This window comes from Dermochelys coriacea, chromosome 3 (genome assembly GCF_009764565.3).
Source record: "Dermochelys coriacea isolate rDerCor1 chromosome 3, rDerCor1.pri.v4, whole genome shotgun sequence".
NCBI classification, from domain to species: Eukaryota; Metazoa; Chordata; order Testudines; family Dermochelyidae; genus Dermochelys; species Dermochelys coriacea.
The window spans coordinates 138,528,033-138,542,529 of NC_050070.1; the positions used below are offsets into that span (position 1 = coordinate 138,528,033).

At 39.2% G+C, this 14,497-nt stretch overlaps 1 long non-coding RNA gene across 1 annotated transcript in view; it reads left to right on the plus strand.

The window, feature by feature from the left end:
* The first annotated feature begins 1,059 nt into the window (after positions 1-1,059).
* LOC119853642 overlaps positions 1,060-14,497 on the plus strand; it is a 112,606-nt gene continuing 99,168 nt past the window's right edge. Inside the window, exon 1 of the long non-coding RNA XR_005292157.1 lies at positions 1,060-1,342. This is a non-coding gene — a long non-coding RNA (uncharacterized LOC119853642). The remainder of the gene's footprint in view (positions 1,343-14,497) is intronic.

Genomic DNA, 14,497 nt, shown 5'->3' on the forward strand with positions numbered 1-14,497 from the left:
TTCATCAATAGACATTCAGTTTAAGTAGGTTTCAAGGTGATTTCTTTTTACTGAGTTTTAGCAATTTGGATAAGTAAATATGCTTTGATTTATTCAATGTGCGTTACACGAGGCTTCTTTATAACTCTATTGGGAAGATTACTGGCTAGAATAATGCAATGGGAAATCCCACAAAAGGAATAGGAAATGCTAACACAAGGAAAGAAAGCCCTGGTAACCTTCCTTCCTTTAGAAAACATTTTTATTTTAAGTAAATGTTGTACTTGAACGTGCCAGAACATTGAATCTTCTGTTTAGTTAGAGAGATGTAAAAAAGTTGTGGTTTGGGTTTCATTCCTGATTACCGTGTTGTTGTTCACTGTTTCCTTAACTGGATCATCATTAGCTGAAAAACTGGGGAAGGATGGAGTGGGTTGTGTGTGTGTGTATCAAATGTGTCCCTTTTATGGTCAAAATCTCATCTAAATCTCTCTAAGAAATCAGTCCATTTTTCTATTAAAAAAAACCAGCAAAGGTTGAAAAGGTCAAAAAAAATCTCTTTCCATCCTTTTAAAATAAGATAGTGGCCAAGATTTACAAAATGAGGAGCGTAACATGAGAGTCCTAAATCAATATTTAGGCACTTAAATGAATTATCTGATTTTTTTTCCAGAAGTGCTTAACAGTTCACAATAGCTCTCATAAAGGTCCATAAGAACTGTGGGGTGCTCAGTACTCCTGAAAATAAGGCCACTTATAATACAATAGGTTTTTAAATCCATAGTTTTAACTTCAGGCTCTTATTTTTGGAAGATTTGGCCCATGTTTAGCAGATAGTATGAGTAAAGCTATACAAAAACAAAGCATGTGTCTTGATCTTCACTCTCTCTTTCCCCAGGAGGTTACAGAGTAACTAGCCCCTGAAGAGGTCAAACATCTAGCCTACCTCTGACAGTCTCTTCTAAAAAGAACAAGCCAACCCAGATCCAGGTGTGTGTAGTTAATTGCCTAGGTGGCTAGGCAGCAGTAAATCAACTAAGGAACACCTGGGCTTAATAAAGGATTCTGAGGGCTCAATCAGGAGGTTCTAGAAGGCAGGAAGCTCCTGAGCAGAACTCCTCAAGGGGCTGGCTGGGAAAAGAGGAAACCTAGGAAAGGTACTCTGGAGAGAGGCACCTCTGAAAGGAAAGAGCTAGGATTGCCAATCCCCTAGGGAGAACTGGCCTCACCAGAAGGACTTTACCAGACTCTGATACATGGTTGAGAGTGCAGAGAAACTACATGCCATTCTGGAGGAGAGCTGTAGGATTTTGATTTCTTCAGAAGCCTGGAGTCTTGAGAAGAATGCTTCTTCTGGAGGATGGTAAGAGGAGGAGGAGGAGATAAATGGATGTATGTGGGATAAACAGACTAAATTCACCCCTCAGGAAGGATACTGGTCAGCCTTGGGTTAAATAAGTTTGATTTTCTGAAGTGGCACTGTTCACTACATAAAAGCCTCGATGAATTCTCTGACAGACTATTAGGGGACACAGAGGCAGGGACATGCCCTCCATAACAAAGTCATGACAAAAGAAGGAAAACGTATTAAACTAAATATGAGTTGCAGCTAACTTCTTGTCTGTCTAGTTATTTCCTGATAACTGTAGTAATTAAAAATGTATCTTCTTTGAGTTCTGCCAGTTATTGGAGTTCTGGATTAGGAATAGGAAACTATTTCCTTATCTCTCCATTTTCTGTTTGTATTGAAAATTGGCCTAACAAATAAAATTATTCAACACTCAGGTTTATCCTGGGAATAGAAATAATAAGAGAATAAATCATTTCCCCTGATTGCTATTTTCAGTCTTAGTTGCCAGTCCACAGTTCAGAAATACAATATGACATCTCTTTAGATGTCACATTTTATTTTAAGTTCTGATTAAGGTTCTTCAAAGGGATTTGACTAAAACACATTAAAATGTTGTGAACGATAATTTCCATGTACAAATCACATTCTTATTGCTTCTTGAATTCTATTTCATGAGTCTTTCTAGCAATCAAGTTGTTAGAGCAAAAATGGCACCCTGTATTATCGACTTATTTAAGCACTTATTGCTGGAATGCTGCTTTATTGTCTGAATTCTCCTCAGCCTGGTAGTAACTATAAAAGTAATTAACACTGGAGGGATGTTCAAAAGCTTATGTGAAAAGTTGTGCTTGAAGCAGTGCTGGACTTGTCTGTACACATGGATGGAGGGGTTCACAGAACAGGGGCAGCCAGTATAAGGATGGATGGTGATTACCAGTACTGCCAATGCAAGTCCCCAGATGCAATAGAAAGTCCCACCTGCAGCTGTAGTCTAACAGGGTGTAATACCAGTGTTCTGCTGAACACTGACTGATATGTGTAGTCCTGTGATAATTCAGGTGGAATTCAGAGCTTTTTGGAGAGCCCTTCCCTTTTCTGTGCTGCCAGCCCCATATTTCCATAGGACAGGGTGTTGCAATGGTAAGACCAGAGGACTTTTTTTTTTTTTTTTTACCTTTTTGGTAAGTGATTTCCACCCCCACCCCCCTTTTCTGCATGTTTTTATGGGATGGAGAAATTTAGAGGTGATTCTCCATGTTCAGTGTTGGCATAAGTTGACTAGATATTGGAGCTGCATGTGCATAAAGAGAAGGGAACAGGTTGTTAGAGAACATGCATAAGTACAGCTGTATGTGGTGATATTAAGTTAGTTAGGTGCTATAGTAATGTGGTACATTTGCAGTTGACTAAATATTAATGTAGTAGTGTCTGTTCAGCTGCTCTCATAATGAAAATATCTTGATGACACCTATAGCTCCTCTCCCATTTACACTTCATTGTGCCTTTTTGCCTTGCTGTAGTGCTTGTGCTTTGCTCTGCCTTTCTTATGATAGCAAGAATATGATTTCCAGATGTCTGTATTCAGCATAGTTTGCTTCTAAAGCTATGTCTGTTTCATGCAATTCTTTTTCCCTGACAAGTTTAGTCCTTGTCACTTTGACTTCAATTAAAGAACTGTTTTCATGTCTAAAGCAAATGTGTGGTGGTAGAATAATAAAATGCAAGGTCCCTGGAAAGTGCTCTGCTGACGGATCTTGCTGCACATCAGCAGCAACAGGGCATCTGTGTCCTAGTGGAGAAGAGACATAGGTTCTCTTCCTGACTCCATTATTGACTCCCTGTGTAATATTGGGCAAGAGAATTAACTTCTGTTGTGTATCAGTTTGCCTCTCGTTAAATAGAGATAACGTGGGATGTGCTGGACAGCGGTGGAGGAAAAGCACTATATACACAGTATTGCTTTACAGAATGTTATTCTAGTTCCAAAGATATGACTGATTAGATTATTTCAGACCACCTAATGTGAAATAGCAATACAAGGCAGGTGTAGATGATTACAGCTTGAATTGGAGCTAACCTGCCAGAAAGCTGTATTTATTTATAGTCAAACTGGGACTTTTCCAGAAACTGCTAAAACTATGCTATGGGGAGCTTCAGGTCATGGCAGAGCAAATTCCAGACTGCCATTGGAGTGGCAGAGTATACTATGGTAAAGGGAGTACAGTCCATAACTCTAGTAAACCCTACATATCTCTGTGCTTTCCAGTAAATCAATCAAAGTCATGCTTCCATTGAGGAGAGTGTTAAATATGTCAAGCAGAGGAGCCAAATTCTCAAACTTCAGTGGTATGACACCACTCCGTACCAGGAGAGAGTTTGATCCAGGTTGCCTTTCAAAAGGCTTGCAGTGTTGTGAAAGTGGAAATACTGTTTGTCCAGCACCTTAGAACAATGAGGCCCTTGTCCATGACTAGGGCACCTAATGGTCTGTGGTAATAAAAATAACTAATAAATGCAAGCTAGCTCACTAACAAATAGTGTGCACCTAACCACACCAGATCAGGTACATGATGTACTGGACGTTACTGCCTTGTGTAGATAATTACAGTTCACCTCACTCTGTCTGTAAATTACTTTGCGATTGTTGACATTTCCACCTTCAGGAAGAGAGGCAAAAACTATTCAGGCTAGATAAACATCTTCTGGAAGAATTGACACCAATGAATCATTATTTGCAGTATTTTCAGTTTTTTCACGGTACTTAATGCTATCGTTGGTGACTTTTGTGTGAAGAAAACAGTTCCTGTCATTTGTTGGCTTAATATACAAGTGAGGCACACACAGTTGGGCTAAGCTGTTTAAAAGGGATTTGGGTGTTAAAGTTCCATAGGCTCCTTTGAAAATACCTGCCTCACTGAATACATGCAGATTTCTATGTAGGAAGAACTGTCTTACATATTTTTGACATGGACCGTTTTACTGCTTTAAGCCAGCTATGGTTTTATCACTTTGCAACAGACACTCTGACAGATCTTTTTTTTTTTTCTTCTTCTATAACAGAAGCTGTTCCCAAAGTTACAAAAATAAAAAAATAAAGCAGCCAGAACAGCATGACTCCTTAGACTAGGTGTCTCTAGTTGTCATTATGCAAACTGTGTGTGTGAACTCCCCCCTTCCCCTCCTGTGTGTTTGACAACATCCCTTACCACAGAGCAAAGCAGTGGCACTGAATGAGTTCATTGTTGAGATTTGCAGACTACATAGTACAAGGCACTATGTTTCTTTTTCCCCCAAAGTCAAGGGTTGGGTGGTTGTGTGTGTGTGTTTTTGTTTTGTTAAACCTTAAGGAGTAGCATCCCTAATGAGTGCTGCTTTCAAGAGTATAATGCCATTTACCTTAAAAGACTTATCTGAGATCCATTGTTGTGTGGGGCCCTATATAACAAAAATGGAAAACTTGAGAGCTGTGCTTGAATGAATGAATGAATAAATATAGATTCTCTGCTTCATAAGGCCAGTGTAACTCTAATGAAGTCACTGGAATTGTCAACATAAAACTGCTGTAAGAGTGGAGAACAGCACATTGAATCTTACCAAATGCCACTTAATTTTCATGTGGGGTTGATAGCTACAGGAGCAAAGGGGAGGTGCCGTGATCTCAAAGCACATGGACCGCATTGTAGGGGTCATTCTGGCATCCAAACCTGTAGGTATGGCTATTTTTTCCTATTTTATTTTATTTATTTTGCTGGGACTTCATGCTATGCCAAGTATATTTCAAGCTGTGTAACTTCTGCATGAGTCCCATGGCAGTTCTAGGGGAACTTGAGTTCTTTCTAGACAAATACTGTTTAATACAATTTAGGATCGGTTAAAAATTTTATTGCTGAAATCAGTTCTTTGCTTGTTCCTGCTTTACTTGCAATCATAAATGAACATACTTCTAACTGATCTTTACATCAAAGACACCTGAGATAAATTGAAAATATTGTATTCTAGGAAATGAATCCCTTGCCTGAATCTGCAACTGATTAAAATGGCACATCAACTTTTAGGGATATAGATATTTTAGAGGACTGATCTCAAACCACTGGTTTATGAAGGACTCTGGGATTACATAAAGGTCAGTCTACTTGCTGTCCTTTCCACATGAGGTGAGAAAATATTGCTGCAGGCTGCTGTCACTTACCTCTTACAAAAAGAACTTATCTACCTGGAAGATTATGCTGGAAAGACATTCTGCACTACAGAAAGTGTGAGATTTCCTAATTGGACAGTGATCAAAATATATAAATACATGGATGTTTGTCCTCCTCGTGTGTGTGTGTGTGTTCTATGTGATATGTTCTCATGTGTGGTGGAGGTGCTCTTTACACAACAAAATAATATGAAGAAACCACCTGGGCACAGTTGGCTCCCAAATAACCATGTTTCCTAAATAAACGCATGTGCAAGGCATATAACATAAGCACTGCTGCTCTAACTGGTTTAACAGAACACCAGAAACACAGAAAACAATGAGTACCACAAGCAGGCTCTCACCCTATTTAAGGGGATGCTACCCTATCCTTATTGTTACGAATTGGGTTAAACTTCCTTATGGCTTGAGTTAAAACTGTGAAATGGATAGGTGTGAATGTGTAATTGAAGTAAGATATTGGAAAAAGACCCTTTAATGGACCCCACCTAAAACAAGGCTTAACAGTGTGCCAGAAAGTTCCACTGGGTATTGTTCTGGGGTGGGGGGTATGAAAAGACAAGCTGGGGGAGGGGGGTTAGACAGGAGACTGAGGCCTGGCCTACACTACACTATTAGGTCAATGTAAGCTGCCTTGTGTCAACCTGGCTGTGGCAGTGTCTTTGCTCAGATCTAGCTCCTGCCAATGCAAGCACCTCTTTACTCTGATCTTTAGGAACACTACCTCCTCAGGCAGCATAGTTTTGGTTGATGTAATTAGGTTGAGAGTGTCAGTGTAAATGCTATAATGCTTAAGTTGACTGTTATGGGATGGCTCCTGTGGGCCACTAATGCCCCACATTGACAATACAATTGATATAAGAGCTCCTAGTGAGGCTGTGCACTGGCAGTGCAAAGAGTCGTGTGCAAGCACCATTATTAAATCACTTGTGTATGATGACTTAAATTAGGCCAACAAAATGTTAGTGTAGACATGGCCTGAAAGACTCAAGGAGAGCAAGAAAGTTGCACAAAATCCTGTAAGCATGATGTGGCATAGAAAATGCTTTTTGGGACTGATGCTGGCTAAAGAGGCTTGGGGCTATAAGCAAAGATAATACCACCAGTTTGTTTCCTCCTGAATTCAGAGAAGATGGACCTCTGTACAGGCTTTGTAAATAAGCAAGAGTATGTTCCTGCTGTTGCATTGAAGGAAATATCAGATTCTATTATCAACTTCACCCAACTGGAGCATACCCAGAGCCCTGAACTTTGACGAGCTGCTTGTGTCAAAAAGGAGCAACAATAGACATACGTTCTTCATCTTTTGACTCTAAACCTATAGTAGTTCCTATTAGGTGTTAACCTACATTCATTCACCTTGCAAAGGAAGCTGAGAGCTGTCTGAACAAAACAAGATTTAGAGATGACTACTGGTGTTAGTTACGGACTCAAAAGCGAGCATGATATAAAATCTCATTACTTGCTACAAACCTAATAAAACAGCTGTAACAAGCATTGCTCACTTGAACTCAATTTTGCTGGAGGAAAAAATTGCAATTGTTCAGTAGGACCTTTGGAAACTGTACCAGCCAATATACATTATTCTAATACTATAATTAATCATTTCATCAAATAATCAAAGATAGACTTTAATTCATAATTAAGTTCTTAAGAACAACTTTCAGTTAGGACATCTGAAAAAAATTAGCATTGAAAATGGACTTTAGAGATTTTTGAATTCTGCAACTGAAAACCAAAGAAATATAATGAACACATTTTTTCCATTTGTTCTTAAACCAATAGGGCAATAGAACATTTTTAACTGAGTTATGAAAAGCTGTTTAACTTGTGACACTGGCCACAATCCTGTCAAGACTCAGACATGTGAGTCATTCTGTGGAGTTCATTGGGATGACAGATGTAAGTATGCACAGACGTCTACAAACACATATGCAAACAAACATTCCAAATATTGTGCAGAATAATCTAGCATGCTATAAACCAGGCTACTCTTATAGAATTACTGCATGGAAGGAGAGCATGCAGATTATGTTAAATGTCTGTCAGTCACAATATTTTCTTTTAACAGTGCAAAGAAAGGAAGTCAATGCAGTGTGTAAAGTTAAGTATGTTCAAAACATTTGTAGAACGGGGATCTATGTTGAGGGATCTACTCAGACGGTGGCACAGGCTCTTCTACATATGCTCTCTCACGAGAAACATGGAATGTTATACAGCCTGCTGAGGTTTATCTGAAACGGAGGATGTATTTTCCTGATTCTCTTCTGGGCTGGACTAGGGCATTTCTTTAGATGAAGACTAAATGTTCTTCAGCAAAATGATCCCAAATTACCATAGAACTAGAATAGAAATATAACATGTATGGGCCTGAAGTTATGCGACAGTCATGTGAAGAACATTTTTCTTTCCCAGTTCAGTGGCCAAAAAGTAAAACTTAGATTTTTTTTTTCCTGATGAAACAAATGTCTACATTTCGTTCAACCTGAAAATAAATGCTTAGTTTAACATTTTCAATATTTTTTAAAATAAAAGTAAGTAACTTTCCAAAAATGAAGTCAAAATACCTAAATGAAACTTCTTGACATTTCCAAATTTTTATTTAACTAAAAATAATTCACTAATTTTGAGTTGATTTCAGTGAATTGTTTCAGTCAACCTGAATCTTCACTTTAGCTAAACGAGATTTGCAAAAAACCCTCTCCCAGCTCTAGAGTGCATGTAAACACACTTTGCTTCACTATGATTGTATTTTCTCTATTGTAGTATGCTTCAGTAAGACACCTTGATTCATTTGCACCTACCTATTTTTATGACAACTGTAAACAATCTGACAGTGGAGTTTGTTTTATTTCTGCTAATAAAACATATTACATAGGTGGGGAAACAGTGATTTGAGGTACCTTGGCAATGTACCAGATGGCGCTAGAGCATTCTTGTATGTGTGATTATATAATGAGAGATTTTGTTTGTTTTTTTTTCTAGAAAACTTTAAGCTCATAGGTGCAGGGACTGTCTTAGTATGTGTATGCAGTGCCTAATATAATAAGGTCCCAATCCTAGTTGAGGTCTTACCTCAACCACAGTATTGTCATAATAAGGGTTTCCTAGACACTAAACTCTCTAGCTGTTTTCTCAATTACAGTATACAAAGTGGCACCTTAGAGACTAACAAATTTATTAGAGCATAAGCTTTTGTGAATCCGATGAAGTGAGCTGTAGCTCACAAAAGCTTATGCTCAAATAAATTTGTTAGTCTCTAAGGTGCCACAAGTACTCATTTTTCTTTTTGCGAATACAGACTAACATGGCTGCTACTCTGAAACCTGAAAAGTATACAAAGTGTAACTTTGTGTTTCTGTCAACAGTCAAGTCTCCTTTCTATAATAATGGGGGTGGGGAGATGCCTGCTTCCTGTGTTCTGTCAGAAGTGTTTTTAAAAGGAAGAAAAGTTGTTGCTAAAACACAATCCAGATTGGTGGAGCTGTTCTAATACTGGCTATTCTGACAAACTTAATGTAGCTCTGGGTGCACAAAATATGTATTGTTCAATTTTGCTGATGACAAGAAATTCTTTCTTGGAAAAACTGGCAGCCTTCCTTGAAGCAGAGGATAAAGCAAGCAATCTAGTGGAGCAGAAGATTATAAAAAGCTACTGTTTTTTGCTAACTTTTGGATTTAACTTCAGTATTTCTTTCTCCTTAGCTTTCCTGCTTTAACTCTAACCATGGCTTAATAAGAACTGCAAAAATGCTTGTTTTTTAATTTGTTTTTAAATTTTAAAAACCAAATATGAAACACAAAGTTGCTAAGTAGATCTCTAGATTCTTGAGTCAAACTGCCAGATTTAAACTGCTCAGTACCCATTGTTGAGGCCTGACTTTACCTATTGTCAAAATGGGAGCAAATACTACTTAATCACCAAGGCTTTTTTTTTTTTTTTCAAAAAGGCTCAGCATATGATGAGATGTTTTGAAAAATGATCCACTTATTTAGGCACCTAAATGTAGATGAACTCAAACTTTATTCCCTGGTGACTATCTAAATGCCTACATAGGCAAAAGCAATATTGACCTTTTTTTTTTTTTTAAACACACACACACACACACACACACACACACACACACACACACACACACACACGAGACCAAACACAATGTCCTGTATGGTGCCCAACTTACTTTCTGGGAGGTCCCCAAATAGCTCGCGCCTCAGAACAAATCTGATCAAGTGAAGTGTGAGAGGTTATGACCTTATCTTAAAGAAGAAGAGCCTAACACTCAAATTTACTGGGTGAAATCCTGTCCCCATCTTAGACAATGGGAGTTCTACCAGTACATACTTTATAGACTGTGGATTTTGTTTGGTTTACATGTGAATCTCTTGCATGCCATTTTAAATGCCCATTCGAAATCATAGATGGGTGAGGTGGTTGGGATGGATTAAAATTAGTCCATCTAAACTTCAGCTGATTATTTTAGGTTTATAAAGAGAAGTTAATCAATTTGCTTTTACTTCTTGGGAACTGGGAATTATCAGAAACCTTGTTGGTGGTCCTTGGGAATTCAGCCCTAAGAACCCATGTCAGGTCATTCTCTGGAATTTTCTTTTTGAACGGACATCAGGACCCAATGTAGCAAGTGTCATTCCATTGTTTTAACACTTAGTTAATTGGTCCTGATTCAAGTTTTGGTCTGAGTGTGCTATACCTTTCTAGTTGATCCATCACTGATGCTAACAGTTGTAGCAGCAATAGTTTGTCTCAGTTTATCTACACCTGTATTTTAAATGTTTGTAACTGAAGCACCTTCTATCAATAGAAAAGTAATATACAAGTAAGAACATAATGGGAGATGGAGATCTTGGGGTTCTGTTGGTCAGGCAAAAATACTATTAAAAACTTAGAGCTGTTTGTTTCTCTAGTCCTGCCAACTGACTGAAATGATCTAGAGAGACAAACTAGAAAAATACAGCTTAGATTAACCTACTGTAAGGTTGAGTGCACAATTGGCTTTCATTTTCCAATCATACTGTGAGTAGATTGTGAACCATTGCTAACAAACTGGAAGGGTATATAAAGTGGGGTCCCACAGGGATCTATCCTGGGTTCAATTCTATTCAATTTCTGTGATTTGGATAATGGCAGAGTACTTCCACAGTTTGTTTACACTATAAGCTGGGAGGGGTTCCAATGCTTTGGAGGAACAGTTTGTCAAGATCACTTTGAATCTAATATTGAGAAATGGTCTGAAATAGGATGAAATTCAATAGGGACAAATGCAAAGTACTACACTAAGGAAGGAATATTCAATTGCACAAATACAAAATTGGAAAACTGCCTAGGAAGGAGTACTGGAGAAAACAATCTGGGGGTTATAGTGGATCACAACCTATATAAGAATCAGCAATAGAATACTGTTGCCAACCCCACTCCCCCATCACTCTGGGACTTATTGGCAAGAATGTCATAAGCAAGACGCGAGAAGTAATTTTTCCACTCTACTCAACATTGAAAAGGCCTCAACTGGAGTATTGTCCAATTCTGGACACCAGATATTTCCTAAAGTGTGGAGACAGTCCATAAGAGCACAAAAATGATTAAGGGTCTAGAAAATATGACCTCTGAGGGAAGATTGGGTGGCTTGGGGGAGGGCAGGGAAGTGGGTTTGTTTAGTCTGGAGAAGAGAAGATTGAAGGGGAGACATAAGTCTTCAAGTATGTAAAAAGTCGTCTCTATGATAGATTGTCCTTGGTGGATAAAGAGACCACTATAATAGGCTTAAATTGCAACAAGGAAGATTTAAGTTGCACATTAGGGGAAAACTTCCAGTGCTTAAGTACCCTGACAACTAGGAACATTGCCTAGGGAAGCTGTGGAATCTGTCACTACAGGTTTTTGAGATGAGGTTAGACAAACACCTGTCAGAGAAGGTCTAGATAATACTCCCCTGCACTGAGGTAGGAATGAGTTAGATAACCTATCAAGGTTCCTTCCAGCCCTGCATTTCTGATTCCTAGGCCTTCAGTTTAATAGTGCATTACTATTCCTGTGGAACTGGCTGTTCTCTATCATAAATTTTTAAATGGAACAGTGCAAAAATAACTGAGATGGAAAAATAGGTACCTCTATTGAATCACAAGTGGTCTCATTCAATGTCTCTTTACTAGTTTAGAACTACTTACCAATACTTTCTATCATAGAAACTTACTTTAGAAATGGGAAAGATCTAAAATTTTCCCTTTTCTTGCCAATACAGGATTACTCGCATCATCCACTATTATACATTTTACTAGAGCTTTCAATGGTCTTACTTTAAGTGTTCCAAGATGAGAGAGAGAGAGAGAGAGAGAGAGAGAGAGAGCGAGCCTTCCACCACCTCATCCTTTTCTCTCCCCACAGAAAAACTGTACATTTTAACAGCACTAGGGTAAAGGACACTTTCTCAGATATGTGGTGGTTTATGTTCCCTCTCACAACTCCACCCCAGCCCTCCTCCATGTGTGGTGTTGACATCTTAAATATAATTGTCCCTTCTGAGATATTAATAAATATTTATTTTTAATCCTTCCCCATGAATCAATCCCTCTGATCATTGCAGTGTTCTCTGAACTTCCGTTTTCCTTGCATCTTTCTGGTAACAAGTGACACATTCTAGGTGAGGCAGCAGCAGAGCTAGACAGAGAAGGGACTATTCTCTTCCCTACTTTGTACTAAGATGCCTCTACATATTATTATAGCTCAATTGCATTGACCTTTTTTAACTCCCTGTTCTAACATGATATTGTGTAGCTCTGTAATGCCATCTTAAACTGCTCATGATGTAAACAGATTCCTACGAGGCACCACTTAAATTAAATTAAAACTGGTGCTTGATTATCTTAGATTTCATCTCTGCCTATTTTTTGACTCAACCTCTCCAACTGTGTCCAGGGGGATTATTGTGGTGTGTGTTTTTTTTTTTTTTTTTTTTTTTTATTAAAAAGTCAATTCCTCTCAGATGTAAGGGCATCTCGGGTCTGTTTCCCATCAGTCCCCATTCACCTCACAGGATTTGACTTCCCTTTGCAAAAGGTACAAGATCATGTCACTAGGTTGCTACTGTGACAACTCTAATGTGCATTTGTTTCTTTTTGTGAACAACAAAAAATATAATGGGGGAGGGATGCTAAACACCCTGGCACTACTTACACGCCCCCCCATTGCCTTTTCTGAATCAGCCTAGAAGTACTATTGGCCTCATATGGGCAGGTAATTATCAACTGTTTACACATGGGATTGTGTGTTTGGCACGAACCAAGCCTAAAATGTGGGGCAGCACTCAGCTGCTCCTTCCCAGCAGAAGCTCTGGGGATGAAGGAAATGTGCCCTAGGGAGCCTCAGTTCCTCTCAACTTCCTTCTTGCTCCAGAAGGGGTGCAGTTCACTTCCCTCTCTCATGCTCAGATAGCTACAATGGTGGGTGAGTAAGAGGGAAACAGAGCTTCCAACTACTCACCCATTTTCTTGAAGCAGGGAGTACATGACAGGCAGTCACTGCTCTTCCCCTCACATCAAATGCTGCAATCTGAGTAACTGTCACTTAGCTGAGCAGAGGATGATGGATGGCCCAATGGTTAGGGTGAGCAGCCTTCAATTTCCTCCTCTGCCCTAGACTTCCTGAGTGACTTCGGAGAAGTAATTTTGTCTCTGCCTCGTTTTCCCACCTGTAAAATTAGGACAATGGCTCCTCCTATTGAGGATTAAAGATTGTGATGGGCTCAAATCCTACACCAATGGGGGCTATATGTAGACAGAGTAAGGGGACACCTTATTCCTTTGTATGGCCCACTAAGGACTAGGGTCTGGATCCGCAAAGTGACTTGAGTCTTGGGGTGCCTAGTAAAATCTCACTCCACCACAAAGTCTCATTTAGGAACATTAAGCTCCCTATAAAATAAATGGGGGGGGGAATTAGAATGTGATTCAGAAAGCCATGGGAGAGGTTTCTCATATCCCAGGAATGTGCTCTAACCACTAAGCCAAAAGTTAAGATCGTTGTCATCCTGCTCTTCTACAGACAGACTCTGAATGAGAGCTGATTTGGTAGGCAGTCCTTGAACACCTACTGAATCAGGCATGCAAACGCTTCTTTCCCTACCTGGTGGATTGCTCTAGGGCCTAGTTGTTTAGAAGGAGGCAGAAGAGCACATGCTCAAAAGCAAAAACTTCAGCATCTAGGGAACACTTACTGCAGAAACCCAAGTGAGTTTAGGTTATGCAGGGTTAGGAGACAGCCAAGCAGGAGTTTTGTAGATCACAGCAGAGCCAAAAACTGGAACTAGGTGCCTAAGTACCTTTGTGGATCTGGCTTTAGGCCTGTCATAAATATAAAGGGAATGGTAAACACCTTTTAAAATCCCTCCTGGCCAGAGGAAAACCCTTTTCACCAGTAAAGGGTTAAGAAGCTAGGATAACCTCATTGCACCTGACCAAAATGACCAATGAGGAGACAAGATACTTTCAAAGCAGGGGGGGGAGGGAGAAACAAGGGTTCTCTCTGACTGTGTGAGGCTTTTGCCAGGAACAGAACAGGAATGGAGTCTTAACTTAGTAAGTAAGCTAGCTAGATATGCATTAAATTTGGATTTGCTTAAATGGCTGATAAAATAAGCTGTGCTGAATGGAATGTAAATTTTTGTAACTTAAGGTGTTGCCTAGAGGGATTCTCTGTTTTGAATCTGATTACCCTGTAAGGTATTTACCATCCTCATTTTAGAGAGGTGATTCTTTTACTTCAATTTAAAATTCTTCTTTTAAGAACCTGATTGCTTTTTCATTGTTAAGATCCCAAGGGTTTGGTTCTGTGTTCACCTATGCAAATTGGCGAGGATTTTTATCTAGCCTTCCCCAGGTAAGGGGGTGTAAGGTTTGGGGAGGATTTTTGGAGGAAAGACGTTTCCAAGAGGGCTCTTTCCCTGATAGACGCTTGG